This window comes from Lepidochelys kempii, chromosome 1 (assembly GCF_965140285.1).
Source record: "Lepidochelys kempii isolate rLepKem1 chromosome 1, rLepKem1.hap1, whole genome shotgun sequence".
NCBI classification, from domain to species: Eukaryota; Metazoa; Chordata; order Testudines; family Cheloniidae; genus Lepidochelys; species Lepidochelys kempii.
The window spans coordinates 151,467,560-151,483,214 of NC_136380.1; the positions used below are offsets into that span (position 1 = coordinate 151,467,560).

At 39.0% G+C, this 15,655-nt stretch overlaps 1 protein-coding gene across 1 annotated transcript in view; it reads right to left on the minus strand.

Moving 5' to 3' along the window:
• The window catches only part of CFAP47 (cilia and flagella associated protein 47), a 643,435-nt gene that overhangs the window by 191,821 nt on the left and 435,959 nt on the right, over positions 1-15,655 (minus strand). The gene's annotated exons all lie outside the window — the stretch shown is intronic.

Genomic DNA, 15,655 nt, shown 5'->3' on the forward strand with positions numbered 1-15,655 from the left:
GCAGTAGGCAGTTATGGAATAAAATGGCCACAGGAAAATATTTTTCCAAAACCCCGTTAAATAGAGTTTGGCCTATTTTCTGAAATATGATGGTTTATATCACATCTAAATCTTTTGTATCTCTCCACCTACATGGTCCAGAAGGGAGCAAAGAGAGAGAATTAGGCATTCTGCTGCTATCTAGAAGAGAAACAAACAGTACCAGAGTCTTGGAAGCTGTCTTCCTGCACAATCAGGAGCGGGAAAAAAACTATTGATTATCTCTTGGTTCACATATTAGAGATCACTTAGCAACTATAAATATTAGAAACTTGATTTAAAAATTGGAACAAATTCTGCAGAAATTGATGGGTTAAAAGGACAACACATTTACAAGGAAAGCTTGATGCTCACCACTGTTAAGTGGACAAGTGATTTGTTAAATCCTGCTTGGAGTGTACTATGCTGCTAGGGCCAGCAACAGGAGAGTGGATCCTTCCATTAACTATTGCAAGCAAGGTCAAGCACTGCCCCAACTCTGCATCTGAAGTGACTGGCAGTAGAAAGGCCCACACTCCCCACTGAAGATGTTTTTTTATAAATGCATGGAGTTTAAGGCCAGAAGTGACCCATAGATAAGCTAACCTGATCTGTATATCTCAGGCCATTAAATTTCACCTAATCATCCCTATATTGAGCTCATTAACTTGTGTTTGTCTATAGGATATCTTCTAGAAAGGCATCCAGTCTCAATCTGAAGCCATCAAGAGATGGAGAATCCACCACTTATCTTGGTAATTTGTCCCAATGGTTAATCACATTGACTGTTAACAATTTGTGCCACATTTCTAAATAGAAATGTCTCTTCCTTCAGATTCCAGACATTGGATCTTGTTATGCCTTTCTCTGCGAGCTTAAAGTGCTCTCTAATAACTGGAATTTTCATCCTGTGAAGGTACTTATACACTGTAATTAAGTCATCACCCAATCTTCTTTTTTATAAATGAAACATATTGAGCTCTTTAAATCTCTCACTATCAGGCATTTTCTTCAGCACTTGCATCATTTTCATGGCCTTTTCCTGCACTCTCCAAGTTTTTGATAGCCTTTTTAAAATGTTGATACCAGAACAGTATGCAGCAATCCAGTATCAGTCTCACCAATGCTATATGCGTAGGCAAAATCAATGTCCTAATCCTACTCACTACTCCTCTGTATATACATCAAACGATCACATTAGCCTTTTTTGCCAGAGCATTGCAGTAGGAGCTCATGTTGAGTTGCCTGTCCACTCCAACCCCTAGATCCCTTTCAGAGTCATTGCTTTCTAAAATACTGTTCCCCATTCTGTAGGTATGTCTTGTTCCTTGATATATAAGTTTGCATTTGGATGTACTAATACATGTTTTGTTTGAAGGGACCCAGCTTCCAAGTGATCCAGATAGCTCTGTATGTCTCCTTGTTCTCATGATGTTGTAGCAACCAGGCAAGGTACTAACAAACTTCAACAGGACTTTATTTTTAAAGTGGAAACCTCTTTACCAAGCTGCTGCTGCACCCTCGGTACCTCTCACTCTGCCTTCTCAACTCCCCCCCACCTTCCTGTTTCCTGTCCTTTCAGACTCCCAACAGCCAGTGCTCCCAGTTCTAATAATTACAAGCAGCATCTAAACACCACACATGATTAATTTGGGATAGGGACTCCATCTATCTTCATGTCAATCACAAATTTAATCAGCAGTGACTTTATATTTATGCTGAGATTACTGAGAAAATGTGGAATGATGCTGGGTCTAGAACTGATCCCTGTGGAACTCCATTAGAAACGTCCCTATTCTATTATGATTCCCCTCTGACTACTTTTTGAGATATTTCAGTTAGCAAGTTCTTCATACATTTAACATGTGCTCTATTAATACTGCATAGGGATATTTTTTAAAAATCAGAATAACAGTCAAACACCTCCTAAAAGTGTAAATATATTAAATGTATGTAGTTACTTTTACCAACCAAACTTGTCATCTCAATGAATAAAATAAGGTTTGACAAGACCTATTTTTTTATAAACTCTTGCTGTCATTAATTATTTTTCTATCCTTTACAGTTGAATCCTGTTTAGCTTTTCCATTATTTTGCCTGGGATTGGCTAACTGGCCTATATTTACCCAGGTCATCCCACCTGCCTTTCTGAATATTTGTATAACATTAACACTTTTCCAGTCTTCTGGAATTTCCGTGGTATTCCAATATATATTACAAATTAACATCAGTGGGACAGAAATCTTCTCAGCCAAATGCTTTAGGACTCTTTGGTGCAAGTTACCTTAGCCTGCTGATTTAAAAATGTTGCCTAGTAGATTAGATTTAATACCCTCTTTGGTTATTAATGTACTGCAAAGTATTTAAGCATCCTTCTTCTTTCCAAATGCATAACAAGAACATTGAGTGAACAATTGTGGCTTTTCTGCTTTATTATTAACAATTTTATCACCTCCATGTAGGAATGGTCTCATACCATTGCTAGGAATTCTTTAGGTCCTAATATATTTAAGATCCTTCTTATTTTTCTTAGGCCTGAAGTCACAGATTTTTTCCAGTCTTTAGCTTCCCTTATCAGTTATCTGCATTTCACAACACTGGTGACCCTGACATGATTGTGGTGTGATTACTGCTGTCTGTTGCTAGTGCTTCTGTTCTTGGAGCTCTGATGTTAGGTGCATTAGAAGAGAGTGTAGTGTGTTGATTCCCCAGACCTCGATGCTGTTCACAAAGAAAACCATAGGCTTGGTTCAGTGGTGAAGGTTTATTGTTGATGAAGCGTGGTACTAGCATCACAGCTCAATCATTACAGGTACACTAATACATGTATGCTCACAACAATGGTACCAGCTCAATCAGCAAAACATTAAGTTGTCCCCTAGGCTAGCATAAAGATGCCCCTCCTATGACTTCTCCTTTTATACATTGATAGAAACAAGTTACATATTACATTCCATATGTTGCTAGTTACTACCCTTGTACCTACTAGTTTGAACAAAACATCCTCATCCATTATCCGGTCATCCCATTCCTATCTTACAAGTGGTCAGTGTGCTCTTGTACCATCTCTTGGGAATTTGTTGACGTAGTTACTTGATAACTCTGGGTGTTCTAGAACCATCCTCTCCGGTCATGAATGTGCTTACTTGGTTAGCTAATACCTAGTATTTGGTTATTTTGCCAAGGCCAGGCCTACTATGGTTCACAGCCTTTGGTTCATACTGTTTATGCCAAGGGCTTAACACTAAACTTCTTCTCATCAGTGAGAATATCCACTTCCTCTTGCTTGTTACCCAGATTCCCAGCACTGATATTTAAGCAACTGAAAATTTTCTTCTCTTCACTTTATTTGTCCCATCTGTCCAATTTGTCGGTGACACAATGAATTTAAGTTTGTAATGCAATTACCTCCTTATCACCCCACCTTTACATTATTAGTTTAATGCCATCCTGGCTGCTCCAACAAGTCTCCAACAAAGATTAGTCTCCCTGTCTATGAAATGTGGGACATCCCATTCATACAGCTCTGTCCCCCATTGGAAAGTGGACAATGCACCAAAAAATTCAGACCTTTAGCTTTACACCATTCACAAAGCCAAAAGTTCACCTCCACTATTTTCTGCCTTCTCCATTCTCTCACCCGTGTGTTGCAAACCATCTACATTAGTGCCCCCAACCCATCTTTCCCACTGAATGGAGTCTATAAAATGTAGATATAACAGCCCTATGAATGTACTAACTCCCAGTGCCTACACTGGCACTACACACTCCAGCTGGGTGGGTGTGAAAGCACAAGACCCAGCATGGGGAATTACACTGTGTGGGAAGTGGAGAGTTTTAACTACATTTCACACGAGCAATTCAGTAACTTCCTGTTAAAAAGGTATTTTTTGTTGTGTTTTTTGCAGGCTGGCCTGTACTCAGGGAGAACAAAGTTGAGTAGCCTTTTCCTGCAAGAATAACTTCTTAAGATTTTCTGTGTCTTCTGCACAGCCATTTGTAAAATTTTAAACATAATTGTAAACACATAATTACATAGTCACATAATTACAAAGTAATGATATTATAGATATATAACTGCATCCTAAGAAAAATGAATTGCAGGAGTTACTAAACTGTCACTTACAATTTAAGGAGCAGCAACTGGATGCTGAAAAGATGATTTTCGTGTCACTAGACCTCATCTTTTCTAATTTTCTACAGAACACAGGTTTAGCTTTGGTTAGCACTTGCCTTGAATTCTAAGTTTTTCTTTCTTTGTTTTTGTTTTGTTTTTTTGTTTGTTTTTTGTTTTAGTTTTTTTTATTGGTAACAGAAATATCTACACTTAATGATTTCATTCCATAGAAAAAATACATTAATTGAATATTAAATTTCATGGTTAAGTACTCAAAAGTCAGGAAATTCCAAAATTAAGGTTGGGTGTGCAACTATCATTTGAATTCAATGGTTGGAGGACACAAAAAATGAAGCGTGAATCAAACAACTTCTATCCTTACCCCTCCATAAGCAGTAAAATTGAGTGAAGATTAAATTCACCGCCTCTTTCCGTTCATCTAATACCACCTATGACTAGGATGAAATCAATAAAAAATATGTTGTAACTTTTATGTTCATGACTTTTTTGAAGAAAAGTGTTTATTAAAATGTAACTCAAATTCTATATTCTGTCTATCACGAAACTGTGTCACATACCAATCCTAACTGAGAACAACCAACTATGTGATTTGTATGACACATCAGACACTTTTCCTTTCCTGTCAAGCAGATTCCCTGTCCTGGGATAACCATGTTCTTTTGAACAATATGGGCAATATATTCAGCCTCAGAAAGAATAAGGTGCAGTGGCCAGGTAGAAAGGAATAGCATGGGAAGAAAAGAGTTTTTAGAAGTGCTCAATTCTAAATCTCTGCAGTCCATCTTTCTAGAACTATACACTCTAAGAAGTAGTGATTTTTTTTTACTGTGAATTTGTACATATTCATACCCTTTTTGACTTCTATAATTTTTAAATACACTTTGCAAATACTATGACAACTCAGCAAGAACTACTTACACACCAAGTTTTACAGTTTGTCTGGTTTTGTGATGTAGGTGTTTTTACATATATTTCTTTCATATAGATATAGATATAGATATAGATAGCGTTAGCAGTTCCCCCCACTGCTAAAGACATTTTTTTATTCACCATCCTTAGTACAAAAAAATTATCAAAACATTCACCTTTTCCCAGACATGGAAAGTTTCAGTCCAAAAGGTGACATTTTCAGACATCTATGAGCAAATCAAAACAGGGGTTCATAATAGAAAGCATTCTGCAATAATACAGACATACATCTGTGTGTGTGTGCTCATTTATAAACTTTTGACATTTTAAATATATTTGATATCTTTCCTCATGTACTTTGAAGTATTATGAGATAAACCTGTGTTTGATTTTAGTCTCATTCTCTGTTGTCTCACTCTCTGGGGCTTCAAAAAATCCCTAACTTGCCTGCATACAACCACAGGGCTATGATCTTGTCAGATCTCATAACATAAGCAAGATTAAGCTTGGTCAATACTTGGATGGGAGACTGCAAAGGGTAAGAAAACAAATGCACATCTTTTGAGCATAGGTGTGCATCAGTACTAGTATTTAATCTCCTACATACCTTCTTTCTGTCCCGGTTACAACTTTTCATTCTTCATAATCAATAGGGTTTGGCACTTGTTCATGGAGTCAGGGATTTGACATTAATATTAGGTGTTCAAGGCAACTGGTGCACATGCCAGCTCAGCTTCATTTATTCACCAACAGTGGCAAATGTAACTCCATCACTTCAAGAGATCTTACTTTCTGTAAAGCTAAGGGTTATTTTCAGAATACAAAAAGCTGTATGCTTTTCTACAACAAACTCACATCCCATGTGTGGCAGAAATCACCTGGCAAGTTTCGTATTATATTTCCACAAGAGGTCTGTAATACTAACTGTGACATACACCCCACATGCCAGGAAAGGGTTAATCCCACACTATGGGCGAAGAAAGTTCTGCCCCTCAGACTGTGCTGGGCATGCTCCAACTGCTGAGCTAGTATAAAGGATAGCAGCCCAGCTCAGTCTGGGCTGACCACCAAGGAGGAAGGACGTTTGGTGGAGGCTCCAGCCCAGGAGCGGTTACAGCCCTTGCCTGTGAGAGCCGGAGATCCCGAGACCCAGACTGGAGACCTGTTGCCATCGGAGTCACCTGCGCTAAGGAGTCTGGAGACCCAGATGCCCTGTGGACTGCAGCATCAGGAAGCCTTAGAATCATAGAATCATAGAATATCAGGGTTGGAAGGGACCCCTGAAGGTCATCTAGTCCAACCCCTGCTCGAAGCAGGACCAATTCCCAGTTAAATCATCCCAGCCAGGGCTTTGTCAAGCCTGACCTTAAAAACCTCTAAGGAAGGAGATTCTACCACCTCCCTAGGTAACGCATTCCAGTGTTTCACCACCGTCTTAGTGAAAAAGTTTTTCCTAATATCCAATCTAAACCTTCCCCACTGCAACTTGATTTAAAAATTTCAAAAAGAGGAACTACACAAAAATGAGACAACTAGTTAGGTGGACATTACAACGAACGGTTACAAGAGTGAAATGCTTGCAAGCTGCATAGAAGCTTTTTAAAAACACCTTAATAGTCTCCAAATATATGTATACCCCAAATTAAAAAAACAAACAAACATAAGAGGACCAAAAAATGCCACCATGGCTAAACAACATAGCAAAAGAGGTGGTCAGAGACAAAAAAAAAGACATCTTTTAAAAATTTGGAAGTCAAATTCTACTGAGGAAAATAGAAAGGAACAAACTCTGGCAAGTCAAGTGGAAAAGTATAAGTAGGCAGGCCAAAAGAATTTGAAGATCAACTAGCAAAAGGCATAAAAAGCAAAGCAGTTTTTTTAAGGACATCAGAAACAGGAAGCATGCCACACAATCAGCGGGACCACTGGATGATAGAGATTCTAAAGGAGTACACTAAGAAGACAAGGCTGTTGCAGACAAGCTAAATGAATTCTTTGCATTGGTCTTCACTGCAGAGGATAGGACGAGATTCCAACACCTGAGCCATTCTTTTAATGTCAAATCTGAGGAACTGTCCCAGATTGAAGTATCAATAGAGGAGGTTTGGGAACAAATTGATAAATTAAACAGTAACAAGAAGTCACCAGGACCAGATGATATTCACCCAAGGGTTCTGCAGGAACTCAAATATGAAATTGCAGAATCACTAACCATGGTATTTAACCTGTCACTTAAATCAGCCTCTGTACCGCATGACTGGAGGATAGCTAATGTAACACCAATTTATAAAAAAGGTACCAGAGGCTATCCTGGCAATTACAGGCTGCTGAAGACTAACCTCGGTACCAGGCAAACTGGTTGAAACTATAATAAGGAACAGAACTAACAGACACATATGTGGACATCATATGTTGGGGAAGAGACAACACAGCTTCTGTAAAGGGAAATCATGTCTCACCAATTTATTAGAATTGAGAGGTCCAACAAACATGTGGACAAGGGTGATTCAGTGGATATAGTGTACTTGGACCTTCAGAAAGCCTTTGACAAGGTCCCTCATCAAAGGCTCTTAAGCAAACTCAGCTGTTTTGGGATAAGAGGATAAGAGGTTTCCTATCTTTTAACCAGAGAAGAGGTCCTCTCTTAACTGGTTAAAAGATAGAAAATGAAGGATAGGAATAAATATTCAGTTTTCACTGTGGAGAAAGGTAAATAGCAGGGTCCCCCAAGGATCTATAGTGGGACCAGTGCTGTTCAACATATTCATAAATGATCTGAAAGAAGGAGTAAACAGTGAGGTGCCAAAGTTTGCAGACCAAAGTCCAAAGCTGACTGAACAGTTACAAAGGGATCTCATGAACCTGGGTGACTAAGCGACAAAATGGCAAATGAAATTCAACGTTAGTATATACTAAGTAATGTACATTGGAAAACGTAATGCCAACTATAAATACAAAGTGATGGGCTCAAAATTTGCTGTTACCACTCAAGAAAGAGATTTTGATGTCATTGGGGACAGGTCTTTGAAAATATCTGCTCAGTGTGCAGTGGCAATCCAAAAAAAGCCTAACTGAATGTTAGGGAACCATTAGAAAAGGGATAGATAATAGGAAAGAAAATAATAATGCCTCTATTTAAACCCATGCTATGCCCACACCTTGAATACTGCATGCAGTTTCAGTTGCTGCATCTCAAAAAAGATATATTAGATATATTGCTTTGCCAAAAGTACAGAGAAGGGCAACAAAAATGGTTAGGGGTATGGAACAGCTTCCATATCAGATTTAAAAGACTGGGGGTGTTCAACTTCTAAAGAAGACAACTAAGGAGGGATATGATAGAGGTCTATAAAATCATGACTGGTATGGAGAAAGTAAATAAGAAAGTGTTATTTATCCGTCACCCAATGAAATTAATAGGCAGCAGATTTAAAAATAAACAAAAGGAAGTATTTCTTCGCACGATGCACAGTCTTCCTGTGAAACTCATTGCTAGGTGATGGTTATACTTTTGGCCTTCACAACATGTTAAAAAATTAGTAAGCTCATGGAGGATAGGTCCAACGGTGATTAGCTAAGATGGTCAGGGACGCAACCCCCTACTCTAAGTGTCCCTAAACTTCTAACTGCCAGAAGATGGGACTGGACCAAAGGAGAAGGACCACTCGATAAATTGCCCAGTCCTGTACATTCCCTCTGAAACATCTGGCACTGGCCACTGTTGGAATACAAATACTAGGGTAGAAAGACCAGTGGTCTGACCCAGTACCGCCCTTTTTGTGTTCTTAGGAAGATAAATTTTAATTAGAAATGAGACACACATTTTTAACAGTGATGGTGATTACCCATGGGAAACAAACTATGAAGGGAAGTAGTGGATTCTCCCTCTCTTGATGTCATGAAACCAAGACTGGATGCCTGTCTAGAAGATATAGTTTAGTCAAACATAAGTTAGTGAGCTCAATACAGGGGTAACTGGATGAAATTTAATTGCCTGTGATATACAGGAGATCAGATTACATGATCTAATGATTCCTTCTGGCCTTACAATCTATGAAACACACAGAACTCTGAACAGAATTATTAAAATAGATGCCCATTTGTAACAGGTCACAAGTCTCTAAAGATATATGCACAGCACATGAAAAGTCCTAATACAATTTTGGAGTCTCAAAACTCCTTATGTCAAAAACCAGACTATAAATGGTGTATTTTTGAGCACTGAAAGTTCTTACGAGTCTGAATATCTCCCTCACAAACTTGATAATTGACTTCCCTCTCACAAATGTTTTTCAGTGCTTTTTAATTTTAAAGCCCTACCAAAACTAAACCTGTATAGAAATAAATTAAAAATCTCAACTGCTATGTGTTTAAATACAATAGACAACTGTAAAACTACAAAAGGTCATAAACCATATAATGCATTTTCCAATGAAATTCTGGGTCAGATTCAATTCAATGACACCAGAATTTTGAAGAAGAAGAAAAAAAAAAGGGAAGTCTACTGAAGACAATGAAGTACTCTCACAATTCATGCTACTGTAAATGAGAACACAGGCTCTTTAGGTGTATTCTATTTCCTTCAAATTTTAAATAAAATGTAAACATTTTATATGTAACCTAGAAGAATCAAATAGCATGGCCCAACAGAAAACATTATACTGTACTAGATTTTCCCAGAAGTCTTTTCTCCAAAGGCTGTATTTTCCATATTTCAAAGTTCAAAGGCTTTTCAAAAATAACGAACAGGTATAATGTAGGCACCACTTCATTTAATGCACTACTGTATCAGTTCAGAGGCTTCACTCTGTCCAACTACCAGTTTTTATAGCATTCCCTGATGTACTCCTGAACTTCTAATCAGGCCTTTAGCCACCAGCCTTCTCTTATAATCCCACTCTCTAGGCTGCGGGAGGCAAGAGTAGGGAGTTGACACCTTAAGTGTGCTCTAGTACAGACTGTAAACCTTGTAACAAAGCTCTAGCAATGCAATACTATCCAGTTTCTTTTAGAGAGGCTTGAATCCATATATATTACCTTCTTTATTAATTGCAAACAAGCCAGAACTATAAATATCAAACTGGCATATTCCACAGGAAAAAAAAAAAACTTTGCCATCTATTGACCAGCTACAGTTTAAGAGAAAAATGCCTAAACTCTGCTTACAAAAACAGACCACAATATGGGTCGATCATTCAGCAGCACAACAGAAGTTACAGAAAATGTAAAATTAACATTACCAAGCAGGATTAGAAGCATCCATATTATTAACCTGTATATTCTTACTATAATATTTCAAAGAAAAATAACAAAACAAATGAAAATCTGTTTTTGAATAATCACTTTTCCTTCAAAGGGAACCTTTCTTTTGATTTCAGTGGGATTTGGATCAGGACATTCAAGTTCTACTATTCTCAATTCTACCACTGACCAACCGTGTGACCCTGCGCAATTTGCTAAAGCTCTACCTGAATTTTCCCCTTTGTGAAACTCTGATAATACTATTTATCACACAGCAATATTAAGGCTTAATTATTATTTTAATTATTTTCAGAGCCTCAGATGAAATGTGCTACAGTATGTAATAGTGAAATATTACTACTGTACATTTCTTTTTCTGCCCTAATCTCTATTCTATAGCACTAAAAATGGCAAAAATGTGATTAACTGAATCCTGTATCCAAGGCATTACAGAAGGATTGCTGAGGATCATCCAGCTCTCTGATTACTACCCCATGCTGCTCCATTGATATGGGCACTAATGATACTGCAAGGTCTGACCCTGAGCCAATCAGAAGTGATTAAAGGGCTCTGGGAGCGAGGGTGAAGGAGTTGGGGGCACAAGTGGTTGTTCTCATTGATCCCTCTACTCAAGAGTTGGGATCTGGGAAGAGCTAGACAAATCCTGGAGGAAAATACATGACTGCACAAATGGTGTCACCCAGAGGGCTTCAGCTTCTTTGACCATGGGATCCTGTTCCGAGAAGAAGGGTTGCTGGGCAGAGATGAGATCCACCTGTCAAAGAAGGGGAAGAGTATCTTTGGACACAGATTAGCTAACCTAGTGAAATGGACTTTAAACTAGGTTTATTGCAGGGGGTGGGGGTGGGAGGAGAAGACAAAAGACCATAGGTAAATCCAAAATATGGAGATATGGGCAAGGGATTGGAATCTTGGGGGGACGTAGTTGTGACACTGAGCCAGAAAAGGTTAAGCAACTTGCAGGCTAAATTACCCAAATTCTACATTTAAAGACATATTAGGGCTATTTCTTGTAAATGGTTAATGAAGCCATGTTAGATAGACTAGAAAAATGTAGACTTGTATTGCTAGAGTATTAGAAGAAGATAGGGATTGTAATTGCTAATAAGACTGGACTTTTCATCTTGGAAAAGAGATGACTAAGGAGGGATATGATTGAGGTCTATAAAATCATGACAGGTGTGGAGAAAGTAAATAAGGAAGTGCTATTTGCTCCTTCTCATAACAGAAGAACTAGGGGTCACCAAATGAAATTAAAAGGCAACAGGTTTAAAACAAACAAAAGGAAGTATTTCTTCACACAACACACCGTCAGCCTGTGGAACTCTTTGCCAGAGGATGTTGTGAAGGCCAAGACTATAACAGGGTTCAAAAAAGAACTAGACAAGTTCATGGAGGATAGGTCCATCAATGGCTATTAGCCAGGATGGGCGGGGATGGTATCCCTAGCCTCTGTTTGCCAGAAGCTGGGAATGAGTGACAGGGAATGGATCACTTGTTGATTACCTGTTCATTCCCTCTAGGGTACTTGGCTTTGGCGACTGTCGGAAGACAGGATACTGGGCTAGATGGACCTTTGGTCTGACCCAGTATGGCCATTCTTATGTTGTATTTATCTGTGGAACCTTTTGGGGAAGGGGGAACCTGTACAGGAAGGATGGCCTCCACTTAAACCAAAATGGAATCAGATTGCTGGTACTTAACATTAAAAAGGTCCTAGAGCAGTTTTTAAACTAAGGGCTGGGGGAAAGCTGATAGGTGTGGAGGAGCAGATAGTTCAGACAGAGACATCCCTTAAGGGGGATCTATTAATGGAGATTCTCCATGTCATAGTAAGGAGGAGAGGATGGAAGACAAAATATGGGTAAGAGCTGATGAGAGAGAGTCAAATGAAAAACAGTCCCATTCAATTACATTATGCAATAGCAGACAGCTAAAAAGCGACAATTGTTTTAAAGTGCTTATATACAAATCCTAGAAGTCTAAATAATAAGATGGGTGAAATAAAGTGCTTCGTATTAAATGAGGGTACTGATATAATAGGCATCACAGAAATGTGGTGGAATGAGGATAATCAATGGGACACAGTAATATCAGGGTACAAAATATATCGGAAGGACAGAACAGGTCATGCTGGTAGGAGAGTGGCACTATATGTGAAAGACAATGTAGAGTCAAATGAAGTAAAAATCTTAAATGAACCAAACTGTACCACAGAATCTCTATGGATAGTAATTCTATGCTCGAATAATAAGAATATAGCAGTAGGGATATACTACAGATCACTTGACCAGGATGGTGATAGTCACGGTGAAATACTCAGGGAGATTAGAGAATATAAAATAAAAAACACTATAATAATGGGGGATTTCACCCCCTGTTGGATCATATTAAAGAAGTTCTGTATTAAAATCACAAATGAGTTTGATTCCCCATAGTTTAAATTCCAGGGTATTACTAATTAAGAGGTCTCTTGGTTTTTGGTACTGTTTCTCTCCCTCTATGTGTGAAACTTGCAAGCTGCTAATTGTGTTAGTACATTCTAAGACAGAGTCTTAGACAGAATTACAAAGCAATTCTTTGTAACAACAACTACTCACACAGAGAGAGAGTCAAAGCAATACTCTAACAGAAACAGCACCCGGAGACTCCCCGCCCTTTTGTTGTATTCATCTCGCTTTGTTAACAATTGTGATTAAAATAGAGATAGAGGATGTATGTGGATGAATGCTTGGTGTGGATAATAACTGAATGATCAGGGAGGTGCCAGCCTAAGAATCCAGTGTCCATCGACTGAAGAAGGCGTCAAGTGGAAATAACCAGAGGACTGCCGGAGGGCAGACTGGAATCCACCCAACAGCCTCAAGAATGGGAGAGCCAAAGAACAATATAACATCTGGCAGCACGGAGCCATCAGAAATGTGCTATCTGCTGCTTGATTCAGCAACAGCATGATGAAGCAATTCCCATAGACTGGCATAGGAAGAAATTCCTATAAAAATGGACTCTAGAAAGTGAGAACTTTAGGGTCTGATTCTGCAAACCAACTTCCAGGAGCATCAGATGAGCATCTGACAAGGCCCTGCTCCCTCCTCATGTCCAGGCCACCTGGCCAGTGGCTTGGCATGAGCAACTCTAAGGCTGGTAACTATGATAACAACCTTGCAGAACCTGTGTGTGTGTGTGTGTGTGTGTGTGTGTATGAATGAATGTATGAATAAATATGAGATTGAATGGAATGTTATAGCTATAACTAACTGCTTACTATGATTCTTGCTGTATTCACAGTAAATGTGGTATTCTGCCTTTTCCCCTTTAATAAGATCCTGCTGGTTTTTATTTTATTAGTATAACACCCCCACCCCAATCCTCATATTGACTGGGTACATGGCACGTCAGGACACGATGCAGAGATAAAGTTTTTTGACATCTTATATGACTGCTTCTTGGAGCAGCTAGTCCTAGAACCCACAGGAGGAGAGGCAAAGGGGATGGATCATGTAACCAGAATGTTCCTATTACTATATTCTATTGATTCAGAGATCAAAAGGGAATATTAACATTTAGATTAAACTTGGGTGTAATAACATCATTGTCTATATTTCTCTTTGAAGTTTAGTAAACTCTATGAACTGATTAATGGATAGCACTTTATGCTGATGAATGCAACCAAGTACCTGTGTATACATATAAAATAGATTTTACTTCAAAGCCACTATTCTTCACCCAGGGTATACCTGCTGTCAAGACGTTATCGATAGTCTGCCAGAGATCTATAAAAGAACTCTAGGGCCACAATTCTGTATCTCAGATCTGCTTAAGCTTGGTCAGGGGAAGCTTGAGTCGCAAGACTGAGGTCTCCAGCTCCAGTCTGGATTACCCTGCTACTTCTCATGGAAGAATTAGAAGAAACTCTATACATGGACGGCATATTTGGAATAGAACCTCATGAACTGATTCTGGAAAGAACTATTGCAACTCAGAAGTTCACCATCTCTACTATGAAACTCACCTAAGAGCTTATTCATATCTATATGTATAATGATCTTTTATCCACAATCCTTTCTCTTTTCTTTTTAAATAACTCTTAGTTTAATTAATAAGAATTAGCTGGAAGTTTGTATTTGGATAAGCTCTGAAATACCCATTGACCTGGTGGGTAATGTGTCCGATCTCCTGGGGTTGGTAGAACTTTATATATGATGAACAAGATTTTCCGTCATCCTCATCATACTTGACTTAGCTGTCTGGGTGGGAGCCCAAGGCTCGGTTGCTTTAAGGGAGCTGTGTTTCTGGCTTTGAGGTAATCAGTAAGGAATTGTAGAAGCTGTTTTGTTGCTGGCTTGTTGAATCTAATTATTAGAATAACCACCAGTTTTGGGGATCATCTGCCCCATTCTTTGTGGTTTGCCCTGACTGAGGCAACAACAGTCACAATGGGAAATTACAGCATGGACAAAGGAGAGACAAGAGGGAACATAGAAAGGAAATCTAACAAACATCTTAGATGTCTGTATACTAATGCAAGAAACATGCGGAATAAACAGGAAGAACTAGAAATACTATTGAATAATCACATATATGACAGCTGACGTCACAGAAACTTGGTGGAATAATTCACATGACAGGAATATTGGTACAGAAGGGTACAGCTTGTACAGGAAGGACAGACAGGGAAAAAAGGGAAGAAGGATTGCCTTATATATCAGAAGGACAGAACAGTAAAAGGACCCCGTTCATGCTGGGCTGTTTGTGCTTGGCTAAAAGGGATCATCCCGGAGAATAGCTGCACGGTGGGGGGAGGTGTATGCTGCACATCCACCTGAAAACTGCAGCCCCTCCTTTTAAATGTGAAACCCAACCCATTGCTTGCTATGGAAAAGGATGGCGCTGCAGTTTGAAACCATTCCCACATGTTATGCGTAAGAAGCCAACCCCGCATACCCTTTGCCTTACCATGGCTGCATGGAAACCGAATTCTGTTGCCCAGCCTTGTGTGATGTGCCCCCCATACCAGCAGGCGCTCAATATAAAAGGCAAAATGCGACCTTGTACCTAAAGCACATGTGCTGTCTGCTGTGAATTGCTTGATTCACTGTGAAAGAGTCTTCCTTTTGTTCTCAGAAATGTATCATCTTAAATTTTACTCTTCCTTTTTATCTCCCCCCAGGTGCAAATGTTTCTAGCATCCCCCTATCATCTCTGTCCCTGAGGTTATTGCAGATTAGAAGGCAAAAAAAACGCACTCACAATTACATGTTTTCTGAGCTCATGCAGTCCTCCTGCACTGATAGGGCACAGCTGAATGCATGAAGGCATTCAGTGTTA